This window comes from Ranitomeya variabilis, chromosome 7 (genome assembly GCF_051348905.1).
Source record: "Ranitomeya variabilis isolate aRanVar5 chromosome 7, aRanVar5.hap1, whole genome shotgun sequence".
Classification (NCBI taxonomy): Eukaryota; Metazoa; Chordata; class Amphibia; order Anura; family Dendrobatidae; genus Ranitomeya; species Ranitomeya variabilis.
This window is the reverse complement of record NC_135238.1, coordinates 181,227,263-181,239,969: the sequence shown is the minus strand read 5'-3', so window position 1 is coordinate 181,239,969 and position 12,707 is coordinate 181,227,263.

Genomic DNA, 12,707 nt, shown 5'->3' with positions numbered 1-12,707 from the left:
CTCTCAGCAGCTATACTGCTGGAGCTTCAAATACAGGTTCCTATCACCAAATACAGGCATTTGGATGATACACATCTTACATCTTGTACTTAATGTGTGTTCTACTTACCTATAAAAATATGTATTGATATATCATATTTCTAAATTTATGTAGATATGATATAGAGTTATTAACCCTATATGCTAATGAGTACGTATGTTATATACTGTATTTTCTGGCGTATAAGACTACTTTTTAACCCTTGAAAATCTTCTTAAAAGTCGGGGGTCGTCTTATACGCCGGGTGCAGTCTTGTACGCCGAGTGCAGACACCAATGTGTATATGGTGGGTGGGGGGGGAGTGGTCCGGATGACGAAGAGGGGGCGTCTCACAGGAAAGTGTGAGTGGAGTATCCCACATTACCTCATTGTAGCTGCAGCATGGGGTCTCTGTGCTGGGGAGAGGCGGCAGCTGCTGCTCCTCTTTGTGCCGCATGGGTGCTGTGCTGTGGGGCGGTGGCCGCCGCCGCTCCCCAGCACCCCACACTGCAGCTACAATGAGGTAATGGGGGATACTCCACTCACACTTTCCTGTGAGATGCCCCCTCTTCATCATCAGGACCACTCCCCCCCAAAAGGCACATTAGTCACCGGGCCTATAAGACGACATACGGCGTATAAGAAGACCCCCGACTTTTAAGAAGATTTTATATTTTAACTGGAAAGTTGGGGGGTCGTCTTATACGCCCAGTCGTCTTATATGCCGGAAAATACGGTACGTATTTCCTACATAAGTACTTAAAATCTATATGTCTATGGCTACACTAATTTTTTTTTGTTTTTGTTTTTTTTCCTTATCTCTATACATAGAATTTGCCTATTGCTGTCTATGTTATTAGAAAAACTGAATAATGAAAAAAAAGAAAAGTAACTTTAAACTAAAATATTTTTGTAGACAATATTACGTGTGAAGACTTTAGTACTATCAGCCAATAATTGTCCTTGAAGTGATGTATTAACCACTTTAACCCTCACATTGCAATTGCTTCACCCTGGAAAAAGCAACATACAATTGACCATGGGCAAAAGCAGGTTCTGGTAGATAAATGCCAACTCGATGGAGGGTCTGGCCTTGAGATTTATTTATGGTCATTGCAAATGCGGGCTTGATGGGAAATTGTCTCCGTCTTAATTTAAAAGGTAATCCAGTCTCTGATGGACACAAATCAATTCGTGGAATGAATACCACATTTCCTGCTGCTGACCCACTAATTACTTTAGCCAGTATGATATTGGCATGTAAGGCAGTGACAATGAGCCGCGTACCATTGCAGAGACCTTTGTTCGTGTTCAGATTACGTAATAACATGACAATGGTGCCAATTTTAAGTTTCAGCCGATGTGAAGGCATTCCAGTTGGTGTTAGTGAATTCAAAAACTCAAGTGGGTATTGATCGAGGTCATCAACTTCATCAGGATCGATGGAATCATCACTGATATATTCAGTATAGTCACCTATCAATAAATCCATGACTTGGGAATTGACTTTCTCAACGTCCTCATTTTTTGGACATAAAATTGCATGAGATGCAGCTGTATTTATGCTTTCGGTGTCATTCACATCAATACAAAGATTATCTCCAAAAATTTCAATTATTAAAGAGCCAGTGCATACCATGTCTGGAGGAATTTCAATTACATCATCTCCAAGGTTATGTTCATTAGATAGTTCACCATCTCCCAGTTGAAGCAACCAACTGCTGTAGTGAGGATCAATGGAGCGCATGTTGTTAATAAGTGGCAGGCGAGTAAAATGTTGCCAGTGTTGTGAATATTTTATACAGCTCTCTACAACATCAGTTCTTGTCCCATGAGGGATGACAGGAAGACATTGTCTAAAGTCGCCTCCAAAAACAATCACTTTACCTCCAAACGGTGTTTTTTCTTTGTGAGCTACATTTGTTGTCATGACATCACGTAAAACTCTATCAATGACATGCAATGCATATTTGGATAGCATTGTGCACTCATCAATAATAAAAAGTTTAGTGCTGTGCAAATCTTTTGCTGCATTGGTATCATTCTTAATCCTGGAAACAGATGTTTCATTCACAGGAATTGGAATCCCATAAAGAGAATGAATGGTTCGTCCACCTTGTAGCAAGTTGGCGGCAATTCCAGTAGTGGCAGCAGGTGACACAATGTCTCCTTGTCCTCTTAGCTGATGTAGGAGTAGATGATATAGGTACGTTTTTCCGCTGCCACCAGGACCATCAAGGAAAAAACACTTTGCTGTAGAATTAGTGTCTTCTAAAGCTTGAGTGATAGCATCAAAAGCAAAAAGTTGGTCCTCATTTAGAGTAGCTTTCATTTCAGCAGCTGCTGATAACTCATAATCTTTATCATACTGTGGGAGGAGGTGTTGTTTCTTGACTGGACGTGGCAAATTAAAATCAGTATAAGTTTTGCCATGAGCTTTAAGAACATGTTGGACATCTGTCATAGCATAGCCTTCACAATTGACACACTCCAGAGTGTCGGAGTGGTATGCATAGCAGTAGTCTTCTACAAAGTGTTCCTTAAATTCATCCCATAAGTCCCGAGGTTTAGCTGGAGGACCAAAAATACAAATGTAGGCAAACATGTCACGTAGCTGTGCTGGCATGTTGAGAATACTGGCATCAAGTAATGTATTTCTCCACAGACTATCATCAAATAGTAAGCCAGAGCTAATGCCGCATCTTTGAAGGTTTCATGTGTGACTCCGTGTACAGTTTTTATGCTGTCAAAACTGGTTGCACCTTTGACATGTAACAATAACAATCTTAAATAGTAGCGTTCTTGGTCTTTCACACTGACAGTATACATTCGTCCAATCACAGAACCACCTGCTCGCTTTCTAACTTCCCAAGAACCTTCTTTCCAAACATAGTTTTCGGGAATTTCACGGTATAAATAAATATGAGCATGATGGTCGTTCTGATTAAGCTTGAAGTAGGCCATAAGTGTAGAATTTTGATGGAGCTTTTGTTTGATGTTTCCAATAGAGTCATCCTCATGAAAATAGAGTGGCTAAGAATGCGGTAGATGTACAGCAAGGCGAATGATGCTATGAGATTGTTTATGCATTGGATATGAGAATATTCGCCAAGCTGCCTCTGGTGCACTGACATATCTTGAATCCATGAATTGGTGTGTTTCATCATGTTGGATGTTAGTCTGGCAGATTTCAAGATTGGCTTTATCATGTCCTTTGTAGACGTATTTAAATAAATATTTCACAGCCTGAATGGAACCACAAACTTCGACATTTATATGGCACTTGTATTTTAATAGCAGGAACGGATTATATGGAACCACCCACGAATTGTCAATCATGTTAGAATGGTGTTGAAAAGATGGGCCAAAGTGTCTGCGATAAGTAGGATAGGCGTCCTTAGCTATGATGGTTCTTGGTTGCAAATCTTTAGGGAAACCTTTTGTACACTTCCTCAGATCCATACAGGGAGAATTTGGGTTGTGTTCTCCACACGGACCATGAATCATATGTTGGAGAACAATTTTATGGAGCTGAGGGTAGTGGGTAGGATTGGGAATTTCAGCCCACACTGTATTGTCTATGTCCTCCTCAGTCCTTAATTTGGAGTTGCTGTCCAGAATAATCAAAATGTGAGCGTGTGGAAGGCCACGTTTTTGAAATTCAATTACATGAACCATAGCGCAAACTTTCTCAAATAATCCATTGTTAATGTCTTTTAAGAGTGCTTCCAGTTTTATTTGGAAAACACGTGCCACCAAATCAGGTCTATGTTCCACACGCTGCCAAGGTTCCAAATTCTCAGTAATCTCATTCCATTTCGGATTACAGGTCATGGTGATGAATAGATCAGGACGACCATATTTAGTCACAATAGCCATGGCATCCTGGTACCGCTGCTGCATATTCCTGGGACTGCCTTCAAACGAAGATGGTAAAATGACCGTTTTTCCAATGGGGATGCCCTTCTCAATGGATTTTTTCTGGAGATGTTCCTGGAGTACACAATAATCCTCTACTTTCAAATCCTTTTGGTGTTGACGGATATAATTTAGGCGATTTGCCTCGATTTTCACATAAGCATCCACTAAGTACTGCTGAGTGAGTTTGCCACCATTCAGGAGTGGATTAAACTGATTACGGACAGACAGCACATAGCAGTAATATTGCAGTTGTGTAACTCTGCGTGGACTTTGCCCTTGTTGCTTGAGGCCATCATGCCAGCCCTGGTCTCCGTAAGGGAAAAATAAAGGATAGAGTAAAGCATCTAAATTACTGTGTAGAATGCTGACCTGTTGTGTTCTTGGCGCCAAAGGATTTTTGGGGTCCGGTTGTAAATGTATTAAAATATCACGATTAAATGGTGGCTCTCCATTGTCATTTTCAAATACGACAGCAACTTCATTGACAGTTGGATTATTATATCGGCGAGGGTCTTGATTCCGATCTTGTTTAAGGGCCATGATGATATTTGGCATGAGAGTGCCATTAGCTTCAGCTTTAAGATGTTCTTCATGTTCCACATCTCGTAACATTTTGTAGGCAGCAACAAAGGGATTCACATTGTCTAACTGAAGAGCAATTATACTCATCAAAGTGGGATGACATTTTTGATTTTGTTCACAGTTTAAACGTTGTTCATTCGCGGTAGCGGTATCCAAAATATACAGTTGGGCATAAGCTGGAACTTGATCATCACTGGGATGTAGGGTTCCAGTACGATGATATATTTGTCCATGTATACGGAAACAGTAAGGGCCATGTCCAGGTGGAGGGGATATATTGGCACCCATGGAGGCGAAAGCAAATGAGCTGTTAATACTACAAATATTTTCCATGAGATTCTTACTGAACTCACTCTCCCCTGTCAGCAATCGTTTAAAAACCTCGGGATATTGGGGTATAGGTATATGCACTTTACTCTTGTGACAACACAGAGTAAAATTTTTATCTGCTGGTATCTCAGCATTAAAATGTAATGCTTGACAATGTTCACATAAATAGTTCATAGGACCACAGGAGTGTTCTACTATGGTACTGTCATCATTAGTAAAACCTGTAGGATGTTGAGGTACAGGTTGTGGTAACGGAGCATTGGAATGTTTCTTTAAGCCAACATATATAAAGCGTGGTATCAACCGATACTGATAAGCAAAAGCACAGAATTATAGAATGTATATCTGTGTCCACATAAGGGGATAATATCATGAAAAAACCATGAAAAAACTCCATGCAAAAGATAAATACAAACAACCTACAAAGAAGATAATTGCACAAGGGAGATTAAAGTGTTAAATAATAAACTTTATTGGGTTAAAAACCAAAGGACAACGTAGAAGAAATGCTATGAAGGTGACGCTGCACCATAGCCGCAGGACAGAGGATATATAAAGTAGACTAATCATAGAAACAGACAAGGTAACATTTGTACTGATATAATACGAGATTTAAACATAACTCGGCTGGTAAATAGTATCCAGTGCAGCACAAATGTATAATATACAAAGAAAATGTCTATAGAAATGAAGCACAAATACCTCTGACCTGCGGCGCCACCTGCGGGGTGGCGCCGCAGGTCAGAGGTATTTGTGCTTCATTTCTATAGACATTTTCTTTGTATATTATACATTTGTGCTGCACTGGATACTATTTACCAGCCGAGTTATGTTTAAATCTCGTATTATATCAGTACAAATGTTACCTTGTCTGTTTCTATGATTAGTCTACTTTATATATCCTCTGTCCTGCGGCTATGGTGCAGCGTCACCTTCATAGCATTTCTTCTACGTTGTCCTTTGGTTTTTAACCCAATAAAGTTTATTATTTAACACTTTAATCTCCCTTGTGCAATTATCTTCTTTGTATATATAAAGCGTGGACCTGGTAGAGGATCTTCACTGTCCACAGATTCAATCACTGAGGAGTTGGAAGGTGTATCGTGGTCAGGGTTTATTAATATGGAGGTGCAAGCGGTTTTTTTGCGCCGTTCACGGCGTGCACCAGCTGCATTTGGTAATGGTTTGTTTCTTGCCTTAGAAGAGTCAGGTGTGAAGCATGTCTTATAAGCAGACTTAACGGTGTACAGGCGACGGCGTTTATCATTTGGAGTGTAAGTAGGACAGTGTTTGCGCTTACGTGCAGATTTACCAACGGTTAAAGGAGCTTCAGGCTGCACACATTCTATGAATGGAGACAAAGAAGCTGTATTGTGAGCAGAATCTATGACTGAGGACGTGGAAATATTATGTTTGCAATGTTGAGAGCGTGCAGCAGCAGCTTTATTACTTAATCGATTAGTTTTGTCCTCAAAAGACTCATTAGTAATGCGTTTATTGCAAGCAGCATTAGCAGTGTCCAGGCGCTTCTGTCTGTCCTCTGTAGTCTCGTTAGCACGCTGTTTGCGCTTACGTGTGGCATCGGCGGCTTTTCGCTCTGTGTCATTGGTATACTTATTATCAGACCTGATGTTACGTGCGCCATCAGCAGCTTTGGGCTCTGTGTCATTAGTATACTTAACAGTGTCCAGGCGCTTGCATCTATCCTCTGTACTCTTGTTAGCACGCTGTTTACGCTTACGTGCAGCATCGGCGGCTTTTCGCTCTGCGTCATTGGTATACTTATTATCAGACCTGATGTTACATGCGTCATCAGCAACTTTGGGCTCTGTGTCATTAGTATACTTAACAGTGTCCAGGCGCTTGCATCTCTCCTCTGTACTCTTGTTAGCACGCTGTTTGCGCTTACGTGCAGCATCGGTGTCTTTTCGCTCTGCATCATTACCATACTTTATATCAGACCTGATCTTACGTGCGCCATCAGCAGCTTTGGACTCTGTGTCATTAGTATACTTAACAGTATCCAGGCGCTTGCATCTATCCTCTGTACTCTTGTTAACACGCTGTTTGCGCTTACGTGTGGCATCGGCGGCTTTTCGCTCTGCATCATTACCATACTTTATATCAGACCTGATCTTACGTGCGCCATCAGCAGCTTTACACTCTGTGTCATTAGTATACTTAACAGTATCCAGGCACTTGCATCTATCCTCTGTACTCTTGTTAACACGCTGTTTGCGCTTACGTGCGGCATCGGCGGCTTTTCGCTCTGCATCATTACCATACTTTATATCAGACCTGATCTTACGTGCGCCATCAGCAGCTTTGGACTCTGTGTCATTACTATACTTAACAGTGTCCAGGCGCTTGCATCTATCCTCTGTACTTTTCTTAGCACGCTGTTTACGCTTACGTGCGGCATCGGCGTCTTTTTGCTCTGCATTATTAGTATACTTTATATCAGACCTAATCTTACGTGCGCCATCAGCAGCTTTGGGCTCTGTGTCATTAGTATCCTTACTATTAGAGCTCATGTTGGCTAAGCTAAACAGCTTTAAGCGTGGTGGTGGCAAACAACAGGTTAATAAGAGGCAGTGTCAGGTAGTAGGAAAATAGCCAGTTAATAATAGGCAATAGTTCTTTGCAGGAATACAGATATTAATAAATAGGCAGTTTATATTGCAGAGAAATTGCTGGGCAATAATGGACAATGTCCTTATGTGGCAAATAATAGAGCAATATACCCAGTGTGGCAAAGAAGAGGTTAATAAACGGCAGTCTCTCAGTATAACAGTCAGTGAATAATAGGCAGTATATGGAGAAAACACCAAACAAAAGTTCAAAATTGGTGTGAAAATGTCACTGAACCACTTCACAACTAAATATATATAGTTTTGGTAAATGGTATTATCATTTTTTTGACGAAATTCGGCAGGAGCTTGAAGAGCGACGTCACTGGGACCGCCTCCACGCAGTAGAAACTTGCTGTGAGGTAAAAATTCAAATATCACACCAAAATGGCGGGCGGAGTGTGTCACAGTACGGCACATTTCTGATTGGTCGCTCGCGGCAGGCGGCAACCAATCAGAAAAGTGCCGCGCACCACGAAGGCATATATCTTTGTCCACCCTGAGCGGGTGTAGGACGCTGGTGACGTCACTTATCTCCGGACATTATCTCCGGACAAAGCCACGGAAGTTGGCACAAATTGCCGGAAGTAGTATTCTAGGCAATTATATATTAGATTTTAATGTTATCAGTGTTTACCTTTGAACATTTATATTGTATTGTCCTGTCACCAGCCATGTGTACGATTATCGGCCGAAAGCCTCTCTGGAACCAATAATCACCCCATGTAAAGGTATCTTTATAAGTTAAAGATTCAGAATACTATGACTTTTATCATATCCTGAACAGTCAAGTTTTTTATGAACCGTTAAGGTTTTCTGGTTGAAGTAAAAAAAACTCTGAGTGTTTACAGTTTGAAACCATAAAATGTTGAAAAATTATGTCATTCTTGAGTATATCACTCAATGGTGCTCATAAACGTGTCAAATTTGATCTATAATATACTTTAATATACGTTACTTTAATCTTTAATATACTTAAGAACAGGGCCCCAGACATCACACAGGGGGTCTGAAACACCGCACAGTGGTCCAAAATATCGCTGTGCTCTGCCTGGGGCCCCATATGCTGCCTGGGGCCCCTGTGCTCTGCCTGGGGCCCCATATGCTGCCTGGGGCCCCTGTGCTCTGCCTGGGGCCCCTGTGCTCTGCCTGGGGCCCCATGTTCTGCCTGGGGCCCCTGTGCTCTGCCTGGGGCCCCATATGCTGCCTGGGGCCCCATATGCTGCCTGGGGCCCCATATGCTCTGCCTGGGGCCCCATATGCTGCCTGGGGCCCCTGTGCTCTGCCTGGGGCCCCATAGGCTGCCTGGGGCCCCTGTGCTCTACCTGGGACCACTGTGCTCTGCCTGGGGCCCCATATGCTGCCTGGGGCCCCTGTGCTCTGCCTGGGGCCACTGTGCTCTGCCTGGGGCCCCATATGCTGCCTGGGGCCCCTGTGCTCTGCCTGGGGCCACTGTGCTCTGCCTGGGGCCCCATAAGCTGCCTGGGGCCCCTGTGCTCTGCCTGGGACCACTGTGCTCTGCCTGGGGCCCCATATGCTGCCTGGGGCCCCTGTGCTCTGCCTGGGGCCACTGTGCTCTGCCTGGGGCCCCATATGCTGCCTGGGGCCCCTGTGCTCTGCCTGGGGCCCCTGTGCTCTGCCTGGGGCCCCATGTTCTGCCTGGGGCCCCTGTGCTCTGCCTGGGGCCCCATATGCTGCCTGGGGCCCCTGTGCTCTGCCTGGGGCCCCATATGCTGCCTGGGGCCCCTGTGCTCTGCCTGGGGCCCCTGTGCTCTGCCTGGGGCCCCATGTTCTGCCTGGGGCCACTGCTCTGCCTGGGGCCCCATAGGCTGCCTGGGGCCCCTGTGCTCTGCCTGGGACCACTGTGCTCTGCCTGGGGCCCCATATGCTGCCTGGGGCCACTGTGCTCTGCCTGGGGCCCCATATGCTGCCTGGGGCCCCTGTGCTCTGCCTGGGGCCCCATATGCTGCCTGGGGCCCCTGTGCTCTGCCTGGGACCACTGTGCTCTGCCTGGGGCCCCATATGCTGCCTGGGGCCCCTGTGCTCTGCCTGGGGCCCTATATGCTGCCTGGGGCCCCTGTGCTCTGCCTGGGGCCCCATATGCTGCCTGGGGCCCCTGTGCTCTGCCTGGGGCCCCTGTGCTCTGCCTGGGGCCCCATGTTCTGCCTGGGGGCCCTGTGCTCTGCCTGGGGCCACTGTGCTCTGCCTGGGGCCCCATATGCTGCCTGGGGCCCCTGTGCTCTGCCTGGGGCCCCATATGCTGCCTGGGGCCCCTGTGCTCTGCCTGGGGCCCCTGTGCTCTGCCTGGGGCCCCATGTTCTGCCTGGGGCCACTGTGCTCTGCCTAGGGCCCCATATGCTGCCTGGGGCCCCTGTGCTCTGCCTGGGGCCCCATAGGCTGCCTGGGGCCCCTGTGCTCTGCCTGGGGCCCCATAGGCTGCCTGGGGCCCCTGTGCTCTACCTGGGACCACTGTGCTCTGCCTGGGGCCCCATATGCTGCCTGGAGCCCCTGTGCTCTGCCTGGGGCCACTGTGCTCTGCCTGGGGCCCCATATGCTGCCTGGGGCCCCTGTGCTCTGCCTGGGGCCCCATATGCTGCCTGGGGCCCCTGTGCTCTGCCTGGGGCCCCATGTTCTGCCTGGGGCCCCTGTGCTCTGCCTGGGGCCACTGTGCTCTGCCTGGGGCCCCATATGCTGCCTGGGGCCCCTGTGCTCTGCCTGGGGCCCCATATGCTGCCTGGGGCCCCTGTGCTCTGCCTGGGGCCACTGTGCTCTGCCTGGGGCCCCATATGCTGCCTGGGGCCCCTGTGCTCTGCCTGGGGCCCCATATGCTGCCTGGGGCCCCTGTGCTCTGCCTGGGGCCCCCGTGCTCTGCCTGGGGCCCCATGTTCTGCCTAGGGCCACTGTGCTCTTCCTGGGGCCCCATAGGCTGCCTGGGGCCCCTGTGCTCTGCCTGGGACCACTGTGCTCTGCCTGGGGCCCCATATGCTGCCTGGGGCCCCTGTGCTCTGCCTGGGGCCACTGTGCTCTGCCTGGGGCCCCATATGCTGCCTGGGGCCCCTGTGCTCTGCCTGGGGCCCCATATGCTGCCTGGGGCCCCTGTGCTCTGCCTGGGGCCCCTGTGCTCTGCCTGGGGCCCCTGTGCTCTGCCTGGGACCACTGTGCTCTGCCTGGGGCCCCATATGCTGCCTGGGGCCCCTGTGCTCTGCCTGGGGCCACTGTGCTCTGCCTGGGGCCCCATATGCTGCCTGGGGCCCCTGTGCTCTGCCTGGGGCCCCATGTGCTGCCTGGGGCCCCTGTGCTCTGCCTGGGGCCCCATAGGCTGCCTGGGGCCCCTGTGCTCTACCTGGGACCACTGTGCTCTGCCTGGGGCCCCATATGCTGCCTGGGGCCCCTGTGCTCTACCTGGGGCCCCTGTGCTCTGCCTGGGACCACTGTGCTCTGCCTGGGGCCCCATATGCTGCCTGGGGCCCCTGTGCTCTGCCTGGGGCCACTGTGCTCTGCCTGGGGCCCCATATGCTGCCTGGGGCCCCTGTGCTCTGCCTGGGGCCCCATATGCTGCCTGGGGCCCCTGTGCTCTGCCTGGGGCCCCTGTGCTCTGCCTGGGGCCCCTGTGCTCTGCCTGGGACCACTGTGCTCTGCCTGGGGCCCCATATGCTGCCTGGGGCCCCTGTGCTCTGCCTGGGGCCACTGTGCTCTGCCTGGGGCCCCATATGCTGCCTGGGGCCCCTGTGCTCTGCCTGGGGCCCCATGTGCTGCCTGGGGCCCCTGTGCTCTGCCTGGGGCCCCATAGGCTGCCTGGGGCCCCTGTGCTCTACCTGGGACCACTGTGCTCTGCCTGGGGCCCCATATGCTGCCTGGGGCCCCTGTGCTCTGCCTGGGGCCACTGTGCTCTGCCTGGGGCCCCATATGCTGCCTGGGGCCCCCGTGCTCTGCCTGGGGCCCCATGTTCTGCCTAGGGCCACTGTGCTCTTCCTGGGGCCCCATAGGCTGCCTGGGGCCCCTGTGCTCTGCCTGGGACCACTGTGCTCTGCCTGGGGCCCCATATGCTGCCTGGGGCCCCTGTGCTCTGCCTGGGGCCACTGTGCTCTGCCTGGGGCCCCATATGCTGCCTGGGGCCCCTGTGCTCTGCCTGGGGCCCCATATGCTGCCTGGGGCCCCTGTGCTCTGCCTGGGGCCCCTGTGCTCTGCCTGGGGCCCCTGTGCTCTGCCTGGGACCACTGTGCTCTGCCTGGGGCCCCATATGCTGCCTGGGGCCCCTGTGCTCTGCCTGGGGCCACTGTGCTCTGCCTGGGGCCCCATATGCTGCCTGGGGCCCCTGTGCTCTGCCTGGGGCCCCATATGCTGCCTGGGGCCCCTGTGCTCTGCCTGGGGCCCCTGTGCTCTGCCTGGGACCACTGTGCTCTGCCTGGGGCCCCATATGCTGCCTGGGGCCCCTGTGCTCTGCCTGGGGCCACTGTGCTCTGCCTGGGGCCCCATATGCTGCCTGGGGCCCCTGTGCTCTGCCTGGGGCCCCATGTGCTGCCTGGGGCCCCTGTGCTCTGCCTGGGGCCCCATAGGCTGCCTGGGGCCCCTGTGCTCTACCTGGGACCACTGTGCTCTGCCTGGGGCCCCATATGCTGCCTGGGGCCTCTGTGCTCTGCCTGGGGCCACTGTGCTCTGCCTGGGGCCCCATATGCTGCCTGGGGCCCCTGTGCTCTGCCTGGGTGCAGGACACTGGTGACGTCACTTATCTCCGGACATTAGCTCCGGACAAAGCCACGGAAGTTGGCACAAATTGCAGGAAGTAGTATTCTAGGCAATTATATATTAGATTTTTACAGACTGAATGATACATGTGAAATTGTGGAGACTTGTTCAATGTTGATTTGTTAGAGTTGCATTGATGATTTTGATCTATGGAAAAAAAAAAAAAAAAAAAAAGGACTACACTTGGATGCCATCCAAGTGCATTTTTTTTTTTTCATGGGTTGCTAGTTACCTTGTGTGGTGTTTTTTTTTTTCTTCTTTTTTTCTATCTAAGAAAGGCACACCTATCTGAGACCAGTTTTCTTGTATGTGTTGGGGGAAAAAAAACTGATGTGTGAATGAGCCTTAGCTTTCGTTCCATGGGTGGGGAAAGGGTATTCAGATTATTAAGCTTGTTCCTGCTGACTGTTATACGTACAAAAACTTCAAAGGAAATCCTGACTGATTTTGAATAAATCAAATCCAATTTTGTTGGTATC